General features: G+C 37.4%; 1 protein-coding gene across 1 annotated transcript in view; it reads left to right on the top strand.

The window, feature by feature from the left end:
- Nucleotides 1-18,591, top strand: part of DMD (dystrophin) — a 2,022,175-nt gene that overhangs the window by 1,805,595 nt on the left and 197,989 nt on the right. The gene's annotated exons all lie outside the window — the stretch shown is intronic.

The raw sequence follows: 18,591 nt of genomic DNA on the forward strand, positions 1-18,591 counted from the left end.
GTCCAAGTCTCCTTCACCAACTTGAAGATCTTAGTAGCGGTATTGGTGAGGGCACAGATCTGGAAATAAGAAACCTTGATTTCTAGTCCTGCCTCTCTTATTAGTTAATTGTGTGGCCTTGAGCAAGTCACTTAGCCTATACAAACCTTGGTTTCTCATTTATAAAATAAGGTCCTTTTATTTATTTGTTTGTTTGTTTTTTTGTTTGTTTTTTATTGGGGGAATATTGGGGAACACTGTGTTTCTCCAGCGCCCATCAGCTCCAAGTCGTTGTCCTTCAATCTAGTTGTGGAGGGCACAGCTCAGCTCCAAGTCCAGTTGCTGTTTTCAATCTTTAGTTGCAGGGGGCACAGCCCACCATCCCGTGGTGGGAATTGAACTGGCAACCTTGTTGTTAAGAGCTCGCGTTCTAACCAACTGAGCCATCCAGCCACCCTAAGGTCTTTTTTAGCTCAAAGAATCAATGAGTGTGACTCATTACATTGTCTTGTCTAAATTCAAAAGCCTAAGATCTCACTTTTTTTCAGGTTTATCTTCATTTTTAAAATTCTTTATTTTAATTATTAACATAATATAAATTCTCAGTTTAAAAAAATAGGAATTCTATTTTTCCACTGTTTAATTAGCTTCAGATATGACCTCTCAATCCACTCCAATTTTGCCAGGTGCCTATTCAAAGAGCTCAAATCTTGGTGTATAATTTAGGACTATAATTCTTTCTACTTTAATGGTAAGAGACATAAAACCATAGACAGGAAAAATTAGTAGAAAGGTGAGTATGAAGACCTTAAAAGTCTCTGAGGTGATCAATTCCTTGGAATTAGGAATTACATAATTCCCCAAAGATATCTCTGAAACTTTATGCAAATCAATTATTTCTATAATTTAATCTATTTGAAAATAGGGGTTATATAATTTCTCAAATATACATCTAAACTATTAAGCTGGAATATAGGGAGAACGCATGTTGTTCAGAAAATGTACATTGAAAAGATTATTAATGTTATTTGTAATTTATTCCACATTACTATTGTCTAAGATATTCTATTAATAGTACATTACTTTGATGTACAAGGTTCAATAGACTTCATGCACTGGCAAATGCCATGCATAATTTGAGATGCCTTGTTGATCCACAAATAACAATTATGATAAATTTATCATGACATTGTTTCAACCAGTCCCCATTTTTCCTCTTTCTTATCTTGTCTGTCTCGCCTTACATTCAAGAGTTTTTATTCGGTTGGTGCAAAAGTAATTGCAGTTTAAAAATTAAAAAATAATTGCAAAAACCACAATTACCTTTACACCAACCTAATAGTACAATACCACATACTTCCAGCTGCAAAGCCCCGTGTCTTTTTCTGGACTTTTTTTTAATGCTTTATAGTTTTCTCCTTTTCAATGCTGGGAGAAAATGATCATCTAAATAATAAGAGGTTTCTACACCAGTAGCACAATTCCAGTTAGTTTTTAAGTTGTGCACTCATGTAAGTCATTAACGTCTTCTACTCTAGATTGCAAATCAGACAGTGTTTATGCCTGCATCCTGACACCAGCTTTTCATACAAAGCTAAGAACCTTGATTTTGATACTGCAGACTACATGTTTGTCTAGTTTATTAGTCCATAGCATACATCATTGTTACAGTTTTCATATTCTGTCTCCCTTGGGGCTCTTTTATTCCTGCCAGCATCTCTTTCAGGTTGATTACAGCTTTCATTGCCACTGAAAAAATAATCACCAACAATGTTCAACCTGTTACAACTGCCTTTTCCACTCTCTGCCATTTTGTAGTTTTTTGGCCTACTGTCAAACTCACGAAAATTTCAATATGATCGCCTTTAACCAGCTGCTGCATTCTGTTAGGAGTTCTTTCACCTTTTTATGTTACATACACCCATATGGGTAAACCAAATGGAGCCAAGAGCTGAGATGCTCGCGCTTTCTTAATCAGTTAGAGAATTATTCTTCTGTATTCTGAACTGTCAAAAGAATTTAGGAACCTACACTTGCACGCAGTATGTTCCTGCAGAGATGACATAATAAGAGCATAAGAAATAGCACACTGGGTTAGAGCAACAGGGCAACTAGCCCAGAACTCTGACCCAGATGCAGGCACCAATGGCTGTTTTGTCAATTAACCTAGTAATTTTCATTTCAAAAAATTAGGATGCCTTGTAAATCAGTTGGCATTGAGTATATCCAATGATTTCTTAAACTTTTCTCATTCTCCATTTCAGCCTTGTCTTAGGTAGATAGGTTCTATGGATCAACTGATTTCTATATAAATACATAGAGGTATATTTCACTTTTTCTTTAATTCATATCCTTTAATCTCAAGAGATGGCCCCAATTAAGTGCTATGGAATTAGGTGAATACAATTATATGTACCCAACGTAGATTTTAATCTCACATCCCCTCACTAACCCCTTTTCATTTTCATCTTCCCAGTCTGAGAAATTCTAATCCTTTTTAGGCTTTTAGTCTGTCCTTGAATGAAAAGTAAGCGTTCCCCTTGATCATCTTAGTCGCTTTTCCTGGATCTTTTCCAGCTGCTATATCTTCCTTGGGATGTTGTGTTTGGAATGGCCCAAATACTGGTTATTAAATTTGTTAGCATTGTCTCTACTCTCCACTCACTCATGAAGAAAGTAAATGCTATTTGTTGTCTCCCACTGGTGCAGAAATGGAGAAACCAATTGAGGTCATAACCTGTTCTACATACATTAGTTCTAGCTGAAGGTTGGTTTGCTGCTACTTTTCTGTAATACCGGCTGAAGTGTTTGACCTTATATTTCTGTCAGTTGTCCCTTAGAAAGGATTTGATTTTTAGAGAAGCCGGTCCTTCCCTCCGTTAGAGACACTGCATTTGCCAAATATTGGGAGGTATTCACTAATGAAACTCAGTAGTAAACCTGCTGACTCAAGCCCCAGTAATGCATTTCATCAGGTTCCCTTTCTAAATATCTCTGAAGCACTTGACGGAAGAGTGAAAACTGGAGTTCTGGGGAACATGCTAACTGTTCAGCTTTTTATATGCAATGATCAAGAAGCAACTAGTGTCCAAAGGAGTGTCTATCTTTTCCTGAGAGTTATTTTGGATGTCGTATACAGTACCATAGAGGTTGTCTTAATGACCTTGATCAACCCTTGTCTCTGCTCTTGATCTCAGGCATGTTTCTACAGCCACCTATTTCATCTCAGTTGCTCACAACTTTCTGGGGGTTCCTGCTTAGTAAAACACAATATAAAACCTCCCTGGCTGAAGCCAACAGTCTCTTCCATCAATGTGTTTGCTATTGCTGTGTGTGCTGCCCAAATTGCTGGTTGGAGTTCTTACTCTCCCGTGTTCTGGTGGCTACCATTTCTATGGCTCTACTAGTACAAGTATTTGACTCTCTGCATGGAATTGTGGTCATTTTCCTAGACTCACCTTTTGGTGTCTGTGTCTTCTTGTATCCTCTTGGTCTACTTTGAATTAAACTGATGAATCTTGTTCTGATTATAAGTACCCGTGCGCCCTAACACCAGTAGCACCTGAATTTTGGCACCGTCTGCCTCCGTACCATATTGCCCCTATTTCTACATTCTGGGCAATTTTTTAGATTCCAAATTCATCCCATATTGAAAGCATATCTTGCCCTCATTCTCGTTCCAGCTCCCTTTTATTAGTGCCAGGAGTTGCTCTGATTCAAGTTTTGGTTAGTCTATTTGTTCTTCTGAGCTATTGATTGCTATTTCAGTACCTGTATTTATAGAGAGAGGGAGCAGCGGTTAGATATGTCTCAGCTTTAACACCAATCAGTGTGTTAAGTATCTGTGCTGGTCAGTTTGCAGTGGACACATCTTTTGAGAATGAGATGGGCTCTTATTAGAAAGAACACTGGATTACGACGTCCAATTTAGAAAACATTCCCTGTATCTCCTTCCTGATACCTCACTGTTCTAAGAATGGTATCAGTCTTCTGACATTCAGTTTGAACATTGGTTGAGATTGGCAGAGGTTTTCTTAGTTTTTATTACAAGATAAAGACCTTATGTAGTATACAATTTTGTGCTATTTCTGGTAAGTTCCCTCAAATGTATCTTTTAACAGCTGACAAGACAATATGAAATAGCAGAAATAGTAAACAGACCAGGCATCGGAAAATTTGTAGTTCCAGCTTTGCTATTAACTAGCTGGTTGATCAAAGGTGAATCACATATTCTCTGGGCCTCAGTTTCTCCATCTGTCATCTAAAGGGGCTGAATCACATGATATCACAAGTCATTTCTTGTCCTGACATTCTCTGATTTTATAAATGTTGACTTTGAAATAGAAATTGTTTGCAACAGTTTTCCAGAGGAGTGAAAATGAGTCTTCATATCGCCCTTGAGGATTCTTATTGCACCATCAATCTTATCAGAATAGAAAGGACAAATAATGTTAAACCTTTTACTTAACTGTTTAGCATCACTGGTAACAGGAAGTGAATGTAACAGAGAATCAGCTGTCTAATTTTAGCTGTCAGTCTTGGAGGAAACTGGTGAATATCTCTGGGTAATTAAATTTGTGAAATTGCTGCCAAAAGCCTGGTGCTCTGACTTTTCAAAAGGCTTTTAGTACACAAAGATAACCCAGAGGTCAGTCTTCTCTGCCCTGCTTTCTCCTCCACAGTTTGATGGTTCCAAAGGTCACATTAGCTGAGTCTCATTATGCTCTGGAACCACAATGAAGGAATAGTCAGTAATGCATAATTGATGATAGAATCATGAAAACAACTGAGTTTAAGATATTAACTGAAAGAGAGTGAATGAGATGCCATAATGTTATGCAGAGTCCTGATACTGGCCTTTGGTTTTGTAGACCTTGTCGACAGACGTAGATGTTGGCATCTCCTGTGTGTGTCTCATAGGTTCATAATAAAAAAATTCACAACCTTCTTTATCGTTTCATAAGCTGACACATATAACCTTGACTGAAATAACAGCCCCCAAGAGGATAGGTGCTGTATCTCTTTTTCTAGCATAGTGCCTCACAGACAGCACGTACTCAGTAGATATTTGAATGAGTGAATGAATAAATGAACACATACCAGTAATTCTATGTGCTTTACAGTTTCCTGACTCCATCAGAAAATCTTCTAATGTCTGTGTCAATTTAGATCTACTGCCCGAATGTGTCTCTCATATCCTCTAGACATCAACTTTAATATTAGAAAGTGTGCTGAGCTTTTTATCGTTTCTCATGTCTCCTATACATGGTGCCTAGGAGACAGTCCTTAGCATGCATGTCTGAACGGCACATACCAAACAAATCCTGAGGTCTGCAGATTGTCTTTCTCTAACAATATGATTTGGGGTATAACCCAGCCCATCTGAGACTGAGTTTCCCCATCAACAATAAGGAAATAGAACCAGATAATGCCTGAGATCACTCTGAATTCTGGCTCTCTTTGTTTCAGCAGAACTGGAGTCTTTTTGTTTTTCCTAAATGTCACTCATGATGCTTCTTCTGGTTTTCCAGTGGTCAATACAGCTTTAAATTGATCAGCCGCTGTGCTTCACTGGGCATTTGTGTACAGGAGCTACTTTGCAGGCTGGGAACTAGTAGCCACTGAATCTTAAGAGAATGACATTGTTAAGTTTTCGTTTTACAGAAAATTGTTGTAACATTCTGTATGTTATATGTAATGCTTAAAGGTGGTGACATATATACATATACACATGTATGGGGCTGCTGAAATGTAATGTTGTGTACAGGCCCCAAATCTATTATATTACAAAGGTACAGCATAGGCGTCCCCTGCCTCATTCATGGCTCTTTTTGGAATGTGAGAGTGTACATAAAATATATTTGGGTATGTTTCCCCAAAAGAAGAGGAGGAAATTATTTCAGCTCTTCATTTTCTTTTTCTAACTTTCTTGAACATGCTCTTTCTTCCATAATCATGCAGTAGGAAAAAAAACATAGACTGTGGCATCAAATATATCTGCATTTGAAACCCAGCTTTATCATATTCTGACTCTGTTATTTGAATAATTTTCTTAACCTCACACCCATTCCACTTTCTGGCACATAAGGAATATTAATTAGCTTTCCTTCTCTGCTCTGAAATTTAATTAAAGTCTAATTAACGTTTACTAGATACTGAGTGTTGGGGTTTTAGGAAACCACTCATACAGATATATCCAGTATTAGCTACATGTTTAGAATATTTTCTAGGACACAAATATGTCCTTGATCAAATTAGTTTATTTTCATTCTTGGAGTTCCCACATTATTTGGGGTATGTGTGAGTGAATTCCAAAACATTCCTGAGCCTTTCCTAGCTTCTCTAATTGTGTCTTATCCTCTGCCCTTGGGAAGCAGCAGCCCAGACAGCATTGGAAAATAACATAATAACCCTGAACTGCCTCTCCACTGTGGATAATTTCCTTAGAGCATTAGTCCTTTGAACACTGACCTCGTTTCACAAAATGTCCCTTTCTCTGCGGGAAAACTCCAAATCCCATTCAGTCTTTCCCACTCTCATTCCAAAGGATAAGGTGGGGGAGGGGAGGGGTTGACTGAGGGAATTCAATACTTTTATGGAAGAATGTCAGTGTGCACATACACATACCATTTCTTTCTTTAAAAATATAAACTGAGTGCATTGCATAATTCAGTGCTGCCACATTGCAAAATTTTAAAATCTTTGTATAATATATTTAAAAAATCTGTTTTCTGCAGTCTGGAAAGCTCCTAAGAACCGGTCCTGTAGGGGGCTTAGCCTGCTGTCAGCGTTCAGCAAATGTTCACGGATCTTACGTGATCCCATGAACTCTCCCGGGGTGGGCAGAGGTGAATCCGAGAAGCTTCCTTGCTCCTCTTGAAACTGTCTATTGCTTCTTCCGTTTTTCTTTCTCAACTTATCCACATCCATCTTGATCCCCAAAGCCATTGCATGTCAGCTAGTCAGTGCAAAGGGTAATTTTTAACTTGCTTCTTTGTTGTTTTAGAAGGGATTTTGTTGTTGTTTTGTTTCCTGTTTGGTTTGGTCACTTTTTCTTGACATTGAGCTTTCTGTAAAGGCAGTATCTCATATTATAATCCATATTATCTCCTAGACAGGACAAAAAGCAAAGTTTAATGTGTGCCTGCTAAGTGAGAGACTAGCTCTATCTTTCAATTTATAAGGTTAACTCAACCAGTTATTACCCAATAAAGAATAGTTGAAACTCAGAGAGGTTGGTGGCTTACTCAAGACATGCTAATAATGACTCAGCTCTGTACCGCTCCTCCTAACCCTAAGACATCAATTGGTTTTGTACTATCTCACCCCCAGTGTAGGGCCCCCACAACCTCCATCCTTACCCCCTAAATGCTCACTCCATTGGGTCAGAGTTGCTTGGAGCTCCCCGCCTGGGTGTGGTAAATTGGCGTGGGAGTTGGTTGCCTGACCTCTGAGGGCAGAGCCCAGCTTCGCCATTGTACTGGAAGACGAGGGTGGAGACACGTTTGGGGGTGAAGCTGTGAGGTTTGGGATTTTCAAAGAAATTAATAGAGGGGTAGAGAATTGAGATTTAAAATAATAATAGTAATAGTAATATCATCTCACCTGTTGCTCCTAGCTCTTTCAACTTCATATTAGTTTGGTGCAAAAGAAATTGCGGTTTAAAAGGTTAAAAATAATTGCAAAAACCGCAATTACTTTTGCACCAACCTAATAGACTAGTTGGTTGAAAACTGGCCCTTAGCATAACCAGGTGTGGCCAGACCACCACTGTGGGGCTGCCATCTTGGGCATCACCAACATTACCCTGTTAGTCCTTCCCTGCATATCTTATTCTTGGCTTACCGACCCAGTCACCTTCTGCCACTACACTCCTGCAGAGACCTAAGTTTCTCTTTGCTGCTTTTGCCAATAAAGGGCAACAAAAAATAAAATGAGGGAGCATTTGAGATCTTGCTCCCCAGCATACGAGATGTGACAATTAAGTTCACGAACTTGTTGCAACAATGTTGCTAACCTTTTTTTGATACCAAAGGGATTATGCATTATGAATTTGTACCAACTGGACAAACAGTTAACCAAGTTGACTATTTGGAAGTGCTGAAAAGGCTGCGTGAAAAAGTTAGACGGCCTGAACTTTTCTCGAGCAATTCAGGGCTCTTGTATCACGACAATGCACCAGCTCACACAGCACTGTCTGTGAGGGAGTTTTTAGGCAGTAAACAAATACCTTTATGGGAACACCATCCCTGCTCACCTGATCTGGGCCCCAATACTTCTTTCTTTACCTGAAGATAAAGTTGAAATATTGAAAGGAAGACATTTTGATGACATTCAAGACATCAAGCGTAATACGACGACAACTCTGATGGTCATTCCAGAAAAAAAGTTCCAAAATTGCTCTGAAGGGTGGACTAGGCACTGGCGGCAGTGCATAGCTTCCCAAGGGGAGTACTTCAAAGGTGATCCTAGTGATATTCAGCAATGAGGTATGTAGCACTTTTTCTAGGATGAGTTCAGAAATTACTCGTCAGACCTTGTGTTTCTTCAGTTTATAAACTTGTGTAAAAGTCAAGAAAGTAAAATTAAATAAATAAAATGAAAGAAAAACCTGGTCAGTCCTCCCATGTGGAAGCTGAGAAAGCAGAGGATTTCTGAGTCACGTCCTGCCACTTCCATCAGGGCTTCACTAAAATGAGATTATGGCTAAGACAAGTATCTAATAAATGCCACAGAAAGTGTTTCTCCACGTACTCCCAATTCTAAGTCTTTTTGAAGGGTAGGACATAGTCGACTTAGGTGGACTAGAATAGGTCTTCAGGAGCCTTTCAACACTAGAGCATGTCCTTATGTTTGACACTATTCCCTCTTCCTGGCAACATGTAAAGTTTCATCTTTCCCATCAATCGCAGGCCTATGGTTCTAGCCTAACCTAAAGCAAATGCGTATGGCCTGTGGCCATCATCATGACTTCCCCAGTCACTGAGCATTGGGTCACCCCATGTGTTACATGCAGAAAACCTCATCTTATTGCATAACATCTCATTTTTATTATTATAACTATATGGCGCCAAAGAAGTACTTCTCATATTTTTTATTGTAGTGACTTAAAGTCACCAAACAAATTTGGGCAGTTAATATGTTTTCGAGACTAAGGAATGACATATTTCTTGAAGATTAAGAAAAATCTCTCTGAATATATAGTCACCCTGTACTAATCTATAAATATGTGCTTTATCGAATATAAAGCCAGATGAATTATCGTCCTCACTCTGACTTATATCAGTGTTACTGGTACTTTTCTGCCCCCAACCCATCAACTAATAGGGAAGAATGAACCCTAGATAGAGCAGGAGGGGCCAAGCATATGTATGGCAAAAGTTCAAGGTGTAAATATCTTTACAGCTAAAATTGAAAGACAAATTGAGAATATTTTACATGTGTGTATATATATGTATGTGTGTATATATGTGTATACACACACACACACACACACACACACACAGAGTGTGTGTGAAAGAGAGAGGGAAAGAAAGAGAGAGAAAGAAGAGGTGGAGGAGGAGGAAAGGATATTAACAGCAGTCCTGTGATTTAATCCCTGGGGGATGTGAGGGTAATAAATTACCTCAACTCAACAGACCACCTTATAAACATGCTAATGACCTCCCAGACTTTTTTGTTAATCTTGTTAATGGTATTTAACTAGCAGAAAGATACCCGAAAGTCCCTATCTATAAAATGTTTTTACCAGGATATACTTGGTCTGGTTAGTTTACTTATTGTAAATAAACCTGGAATTTATGAATTTATGAGTCATAACTGGAGGGAAAATGGGGCACAGTCACATGAGCATTTTCCTATGTTTGTTCTTAACAGATTATAAAATGGAAGCCTTTGGCAACTGAGCTGGCTTCCTTTCAATGTCAGTGTTTCTGCATAAATTTTTTAAAAAATCTTTTCTGTTAATATAAAACCAAAACATATCATAATATGAAAGAACAGGGATATTGGGGGGAGATGTGACTGATTACTTCAGGTTCTTCCAGGGAAAGAGTGTTTGATCTATACCTGGTATTTCCCTATCATCCTTTGAATCATTAGTAAAGATTGGTACTAAGTAAAAATCTATGATATATGTGAGTCCAATTTGAAACTCAACCCTCTATACTTACACAATATATATTTTTTTAACTTAAAAAGTCCCTTTGCAATGAGAGAAAGAAAAGCAAGATGAGCGGGCCAATTTGTTTTCCCTTACCATGTTGTCCTCAGTTCTTAGAAATCACAGGTCTAAGAAAAGGCCAGGGTCGAGATTAGTGAGAGCTCTAACAAATGTACATTTCTACATTGAAAATTATATAAATAACATTTCATTGTTTTAAAATTTACCTTAGAAAAGATCTTAGAGATAGAAAGGAACTCTGTAACGGCCTAGAGTTCCTAAGTCATCTTTGCTGTTCAATTTTGAAATGTTTTTGTTAATTTTCAGGTCCTTGTCTCCCCAATTAAGCAGTGAACTCCTTGCTAATGCTTGTGCCTTATACATCTTTGCATCCTTCTTAGCACTTTATTATCTCACACGTAAGAAACTGAGAATAAATATTTGATACTTTGTTTTGATTTTGAGGATTAAGCACATTTTGGGGAACTGAGCTATGATCCTAATAGGTATTCTTATAAAGGAGTAGATAATGACAGATTCAAGGCATTCCATGTAATGTTTTTTTTAATTATATATATATATATATTATTAAGTGTGTTTTTCCAGGACCCATCAGCTCCAAGTTTTTTCAATCTAGTTGTGGAGGGCGCACCTCACAGTGGCCCATGAGGGGATCGAACCGGCAACCCTGCTGTTACGAGCATCGTGCTCTAACCAACTGAGCTAATCGGCCGCCCCCTGTATAATGTTTTTATCTAGGTAATCCCACTGGAATTACAGCTCATTAAATACTATTTTAGAAGCGATTTCAACCATCAGTTCATTCATTTTCTATATTTCAATTGGTTGAGAGCAGAGAGAAATGCTTGATGGGTTTGGTTGCCTGGTTGAACTGTCCTATAAACTAAAACTCTTTGAAAGTTGCTAATTTAGAGAAAGTATTTTGAAGTGAATGTGTTCATTCCTTCAGAAGCTCCTGTTGCCAAAACTGTTGTGAGGATATCTTTAGAAAACACCCTCAGATCCTATTTCTATCAAAATGCACAGGCTGCCTTCAGGACCTAAGGTTGTTCAGTGAGTGCATATAACCCTATGTCTTAATATTCAAAGATTTTGAAAGAAGTCGGGACGAGGTAGGTGGTAGAATTGGAGACACTGAGGCAGAGCCGTGGTGGCATCCAGTGGGGAAGAAAAGACCTCAGGTTTGGCATTTAGTTCTTGCCGTTCTCTGGTAAATATCAGCTGTCATTATCGAACACATAGAAAGTAGATTCATTATTACACATAAATGTCTGATGTTGATAAAAATACAGGTTTTTTTCAGATAAGGTTTTGTTTGGTTTGGTTTGGTATGGGGAAAGTCATCTCATTATATCTTTTTAAATAGACTTTATTATCAAGGAAATGAGAGTTGTTTATCTGACTCCGTATTTCTTCTACTCAGCCGCCAAGCCATTTCTTTTTACTGTGACCACTGCAGAGGAGCAAAAGTCATGCTTCCTCTGCTCAGCCTCGTTCATCATCAACAAAATTGCCAATTATATTCCAAGTCCTTGAATGTATTGCTTTAGAAGATGTATAAGCTAAAAGGAAGCAGCTCAGTGTTGAGGTAGAAGCTTGATCTTTCTATACTGGATGGTAGATTCAAAGCATACTAATCTTGTTTTGACTTATGAACTGGAAAAAATTAATATGGAAGGATGGAGAAAACATGTTCGAACTACAAAGTCATTTTTCCTGAGAAGTTATCTGACTGTAACTGTAACTATAACTCAGAGTATATCAGAGGGCTCAGATGTGGAACATTTCTTTAAAATTAAAGCCTAAGACTCCTGATGTTTAATAGAATGAATAAAAATTGCTACCTCTGAAGGATCAGGGATGAGCAGAGGAATACTGAATAATATCATCTGACAGTTTGGGCCATACCTTTACAGTAGTTGCTGTGGCTCAAAAAATATAGAATTAATTCAATAAAACCCTGGGAAAAACCAACATAAACATAAAATATTTTAAATTAAAAACACTGAATAAGAACGGGGGGAAAAATCCCCCAGAAAATCAATATTGCTTAGGGAAGCATGAATCCCAGACCAGCAATATTTTTATCCAAATGACGTCTAGTTCCGTAGTGAACAAACACCTTTATCACCAAGTTTTATAAATAGCTGAGTGAAGAAAAGAATACTTAGGGTTGTTGGATATATTTCTCGAAGATGGTGGCTTTATTCAGAGTTTCATGCTTCACTATGCCAACTTCTACCGAATTCATTCACAGTACTTGATCAATTAGGATTCTTTTTTGCTTGTCCTTGCTTAAATGTATGTATTACAAAACAAAAATAGAGACATGGTAAAATACTTACAAAGATAATTAATAGTGGTATATGTAGTGAACAGATTGTTTTTGTATAGATTAAAAATATACCTAAGAAAATGTGTGGAAAATTTAATTTAGTGTATAAAAAACCAAAGTAAGGCAGAGATGAAATAAACCAATAGGCGATTAAATTTAGGCATACGCATCTAAAGATGTAAATACTATAGATGTTATAAAATAATATGTATGCCCTTACGTAATTGTATTACGCTTTGAACTTCATTACTCTGGGAAATAAGGGAAGTGATTCTGAACACAATAGCATCACTTCTGCTTATAAACCAATCAAAAGATAAATAAGCCACTCTTAAGTGTGTAATATACATTATAAAGGTATAATTTGGGGCAGCCGGATGGCTCAGTAGGTTAGAGCGCAAGCTCTGACCAACAGGGTTGCCGATTCGATTCCCACAGAGGCCAGTGAGCTGTGCCTTCTGCAGAGCACGTGCTCTTAACAACAAGGTTGCCTGTTCCACTCCCAAATGGGAATGTGGGCTACGCCCCAGGCAACTAGATTGAAAATGGTGACTGGACTTGGAGCTGAACTGCGCCCTCCACAACTAAGACTGAAGGACAACGACTTGACTTGGAGCTGATGGGTCCTGGGAAAAACATACTGTTCCCCAATAAAGTCCTGGAAATACACACAGTTCTCCTTCTCCAGTAAAATCTTAAAAAAAAAAAAAAAAAAAAAGGTATGATTTAATCCAGTTTTTTTTAAATTTGAAAATTAAATGCATGTAAATCCTAATTGGGCAATTCTTGATACTTCAACTTGTGTATTACAGTGAATATATTTTTCCAATTTCCAAATTTCATGTATCCTTTTCAAAGAAAGAAGACGATCCTTTTTTACGTTTTCAATTACAGTTGACATTCATTATTATTTTATATTAGTTTCAGGAGTACAGCATAGTGGTTAGACATTTATACAATTTTGCAGTGATTCCCCCCGATTGGTCCCCACCTGACAACATACATAGTTATTACCATATTATTGACTATATACTCCCTGTGCTGTACTTTACATCCCCATGACTACTGTGTAACTGTCAATTTGTATTTCTCAGTCCCTTTCCCTTTCTCACCCAGCCCCCCAACACCCCTCCCAGCTGGCAACCCTCAGTTTGTTCTTTGTATCTATGAGAGAAAACAATCCTTTAAATGCCTAACTGCCTGAAACTTCCTCCAACAGTCTTCTACCACAGTTCAAATTATACAACCATAAATAACAACAACAAAAAATATTTTGTCAGACAAATATTTGTTTGTTTGTTTGTTTTAATGTTCGCAATATAAAGTACACCTATTGCCAAACCTCACTTTCAGTTTTGTTACAAATTAGTGAAGTATACATGGTTTGTGAACAAGAAGACTCTTGAAATTGAGCCCTAAATATACTTTTTCTGCTACCCCAAAGAGGAAAACTTTGGAAATACAAACACTGACCTTTCTCAGTGTCCCAACTAAGGGCTAATAGAGGTGTTTTGTTTTTGTATTGTTTTATGCTGGGGTTTTGTTATGGTCCAGTTCGAGGGCAGACTAGATTGGCAGGACATCATTGACTGCTGTGAATATACTTGGTGGAACATGTGGGATAGGGTGGAGGAAATAGGAAGAGCCAGAGTGGAAGGAGACAGACCAGTAGGTACATGAAAAGCCCTGGTGGTAAATGAGATCTCGCTAATGGTAGCTGTGGAGATCATTCGCAGTGGTTGGGGGAAATACTTTGGAAACAACAGGTTTTGCTGATGCACTGGAGGTCAGGAGTACGGGAAAGAGGACAATGCAGACGTCTCCTGGGCTTTTGGCTGGAACCTGAAGTTGAACAAGTTTGATAAGGAAACATAAGAGATCTGACAGCCCCTGTGGGTGACTTGAAGAGCTTTTGGTCTCCAGTAATACCCACTGGCCACCCTTTACTCCAACAACAACAGGCAAACATTTAATAAAGAAAAGAATGAGCTTGCCAACTAGATAGCCACTCTTCTACATAGAAGTCCTGGAGCTGCCTGGCTTTGGAAATGTAAAGTTTGAGGCACCTATTGGGTGTCCAACCATGCAGCTGGAAATAGGAATTTGAAGCTCAAGGAAGAGGTCCGACCAAGTGTTACGACTTTTGCAGTCATCGACATATATATGGTTCTTAGAATCATAACATGGGACGCTATCACATTGGGATGAGAGAGGAAATCCTAGGACTTCTCAATATTGTTTCTGCTCTGCCAAAGGCAAATGCATTAATTAATAAATTCATTAAATTAATCAAACTATTTTGGGGGGCTACTGTGCCAAATATTGCATTGGGCATCAAAGCTATGGTAATGAGTAATACACGCATAGCTCCTGCCCTCCTGGAACTCTTGCAACTCCTGGAATTGTCCCTGTCCTCCTAGTGGAGGAAATAGACCTAGAACAAATAGGATTTGGCACCTAAGACGAGCCAGGAAAGCAGGCACTTGCTAGTAACTGCTCTAGCATAAGTTAACATGGCATGTCTTTGCAAAGAAGTAAAACTGATCATTTAAAATGGTTAATGCTTCAAGTAGAATGAAAACAACCAACGAAAGGTATTAAGCCCATGAAAAGATATTCAACATCTAGTCATGAGGGAAATTTAAGTCAAAATCACAATGGATACCTCTTCACACCCAGAAGGATGGCTATTGTGAAAAATAAAAATGGGGGGGAAGAGTGTTGATTGAGGATATGGAAAAATTGGAACCCTTATACATTGCTGGTGGGAATGTAAAATGGTACAGCCACTGTGGAAACCAGTTTGGTAGTTCCTCAAAAACTTAAACATAGAATTACCATATGATCCAGCAATTGCATTTCTAGGTATATACCCAAAAGAACTGAAAGCAGCAACTCAAACAGATAACTCGTACACCAATGTTCATAGCAGCATTATTCACAATATCCAAAAGGTGGAAGCACCCAAATGTCCATCAACAGATGATCAGATATACAAAATGTGGTATATACATACAATGGAATATTATTCAGGCTTAAAAAGGAAGGAAATTCTGATAAATCTGTAACATGGATGAACCTTGAAAACAATATGCTAAGTAAAAAAAGTCAGACACAAATTGACAAATGTTGTACGATTCCACTCATATGAGGTACCTACAATAGATAGAAATTAGATTAGTGGTCATCTAGGAATGGGGTGAAGAAGGAAGGGAGTTATAGTTTACTGGGTACAAAGTTTCTATTTGGGATGATGAAAAGGTTCTAGAAATGGATACCAAGTTCCCCCGAAAATAAGACCTAGCCGGAAAATCAGCTCTAATGCATCTTTTGGAGCAAAAATTAATATAAGACCAGGTCTTATCTGCCTAGGTATTATTTTCAGGGAAACAGAGTAGTAGTGATGGTTGTATTCTACACTTAACCATGGTTAAAATGGTAAATTTCATGTTATCTATATTTTACCATGATAAAAAATATTGTCTCCAAAATAAAACAATTAAGTAATAAAGTTGCTTAGGATTTCAATAAAATGGCTAAAATAATCCCTGTTTTTTTATTTTAATTCTATATTAAAGATCTATATAAAACTATTAAATATATATATATATATATATATATATATATATATATAAATAAGGTAATGGAAGTAGAGAGCTTTTTCTTAGGCATCCAAGCATTTTCCCTGTGCTTTAGAAATCTATTGTGCGATTTACTTCCTTGAATTGGCCTGTAGTATGGAAGTACAATACTATTGCAGAGATTAACTGGTGTATTTGTGAACTGTTCTGAGATGCTAAAATGGAAGCATAAAACTATAAAAGGCATTATTATTCATTAAAGAGGCATAGTTTATAAGGGTGTCTCTGATCATTGTCTAAACATAAATGGTCAATTCCACCCATAATTAGCCAATTAGTATGAAGTTATTTTTTACTTGGTATATTTTGTTTAACCTTAGTTATATTTGTAAAAACAGACTGCTGTTTGTGACTGCTTTCAAAATCTCGTACGTTCTTTAATTCTAATGTACTTAAGAAATGGATTCTCCTTGCCTAAGAAAAATCTCAAGTGTATAGTTATTTAAAGATATATATGCTCTTGAGTGCTTGCTTGATTCGGTCATTCAATAAATATTTATTTACCATAGTAGGTGTGCCAGGTACTGTGCTAGATGCAGGTGCTTACCTTTGGTGAGTCATATCCCGGCTATCTTTAAAATATAGCCTATTGTACACCAGAAGCTAAACATTAATGAATGCCAACTATAATTTTATATATATAATGTGATGGTTCAGTGTGAGGTCGGAGGGATAGTGGATGGGGGGAGGGGGGTTCACAGTATGAGGGATATAAATGATGAACGTCTAAGTATTACCTTGTTTTGTACACCTGAAACTAATAAATAAATAAATTAATTTAAAAAAATAAAAATAAAAAAATAAAAAAATAAAAATATAGCCAAAGAGCAGATAATGCAGTTGAGATACTAAGTATGAATACGTTTTAACACAGAAAAAAAGGAGAGAGCCTGTGTCAAGGCAATTTAGCAGGAGGGAGCTTGTTGATACAAGGAATTAAAATGACACTACTTCTGGGTGGTGAACACATAATGTGATACGTAGATTATGTACTACAGAATTGTACACCTGACACCTATGTAACTTTACTAACAGTTGTCACCCCAATAAACTACAATTTTAAAAAAATGACAGTGTCACTGTTGCTGGAGGGGGTGAAGAAAAAACTTAAAAAGCTCTCAGGCTAATGCAAATAAGTTAGATGGGGACCAATGGGTACAAATATTTGAAGGTTGTTGATGAAATCCAAGTGAGATGATGGTACTTGGACCATAATGAGGGTGGGTTGGAAACGCTGAAAAGCAGAGAGATTTGAAAGAGATTAAGGAGGCAAAAATCCTTAGGGCTTGAGGATAGACAACATGGGGAAGGGTTGCAAAGAGGAAGAAAAACATGTCAAGGGATCATGCCTAAATTTCTGGGCAGTGGACAGTTGATGACACTCTATAGTGACATAGGAGGCACGAAGAAAGACCAGATTTGGGGTAGCAATTTTTTTTTATTAGTTTCAGGTGCACAAGACAAAGTAATACTTAGACGTTTATCATTTATATCCCTCACACTGTGTGGACCCCCTCCCCTCATCCACTATCCCTCTGATATCGCACCGAGCCATTCATTTCCACTGTCTCTATTCCTAATGCTGTACTCCACTTCTTGTAAGTATATACATACATATGTGTGTGTGTGTATATATATATATATATATATATATATATATATATATATATATGTAAAATTATAGTTGGCATTCATTATTGTTCAGCTTCAGGTGTACAGTGCAGTGATCAGGCATCTACATGTTCCCTGAGGTGGTCTTTGGGGTAGCAATTTGATTGTGGACATTTGAATTTGAGGTGATTTGTGACATTTAGGATGCACTGTCTAGAGTCCAGAAGAAAGGTAGACGGGTTAATATGTGTCTAGAGTCCAGAAGAAAGGTAGATGGGTTTGGGTCAAGGTTATTAATTTAGATAACATTTGTATATAACTCTAAGTTGAAACCATGGCTGTGACTGAGAATCTAATACTAAATTTTATAAGGAAAATTGCTAAAGCTCTTTGCTTTTTGAAGTACAGTTGCAGCATTAAAAATAAAATTTTAAGACTGATTTTAAAAAAAGTAATAAAGTATGGGGTGGCCGGTTAGCTCAGTTGGTTAGACCAAGGTTGCAGGTTTGATCCCTGCATGGGGCACTGTGAGCTGCACCCTCCTTAAAAAAATAAAAAATAATGATTAAGTGATTTAAAAGCCTGGAAATATGCACATCAAAATTATGGTAATGGTTGTACTCTAGGGGAGGGTTATCCAAGAGGAATTGAATTTCATCTCCATTGTTTTATTGTGTTTAAAAGAAGCTTTCTGCAAAGACATAATGTTAACCATTGCTAATTCTGGACAGTGGGACAAAACATACTTTTTATTTTGTATTCTGGACTTTTGTTTTATTTCCTAAAACTCTTAATCTAAAACAAACATTTAAAAATATATGTCATGTGGTTATACCCATTTT

The sequence above is a fragment of the Rhinolophus hipposideros genome (assembly GCF_964194185.1).
Source record: "Rhinolophus hipposideros genome assembly, chromosome: X".
Lineage (NCBI taxonomy): Eukaryota > Metazoa > Chordata > Mammalia > Chiroptera > Rhinolophidae > Rhinolophus > Rhinolophus hipposideros.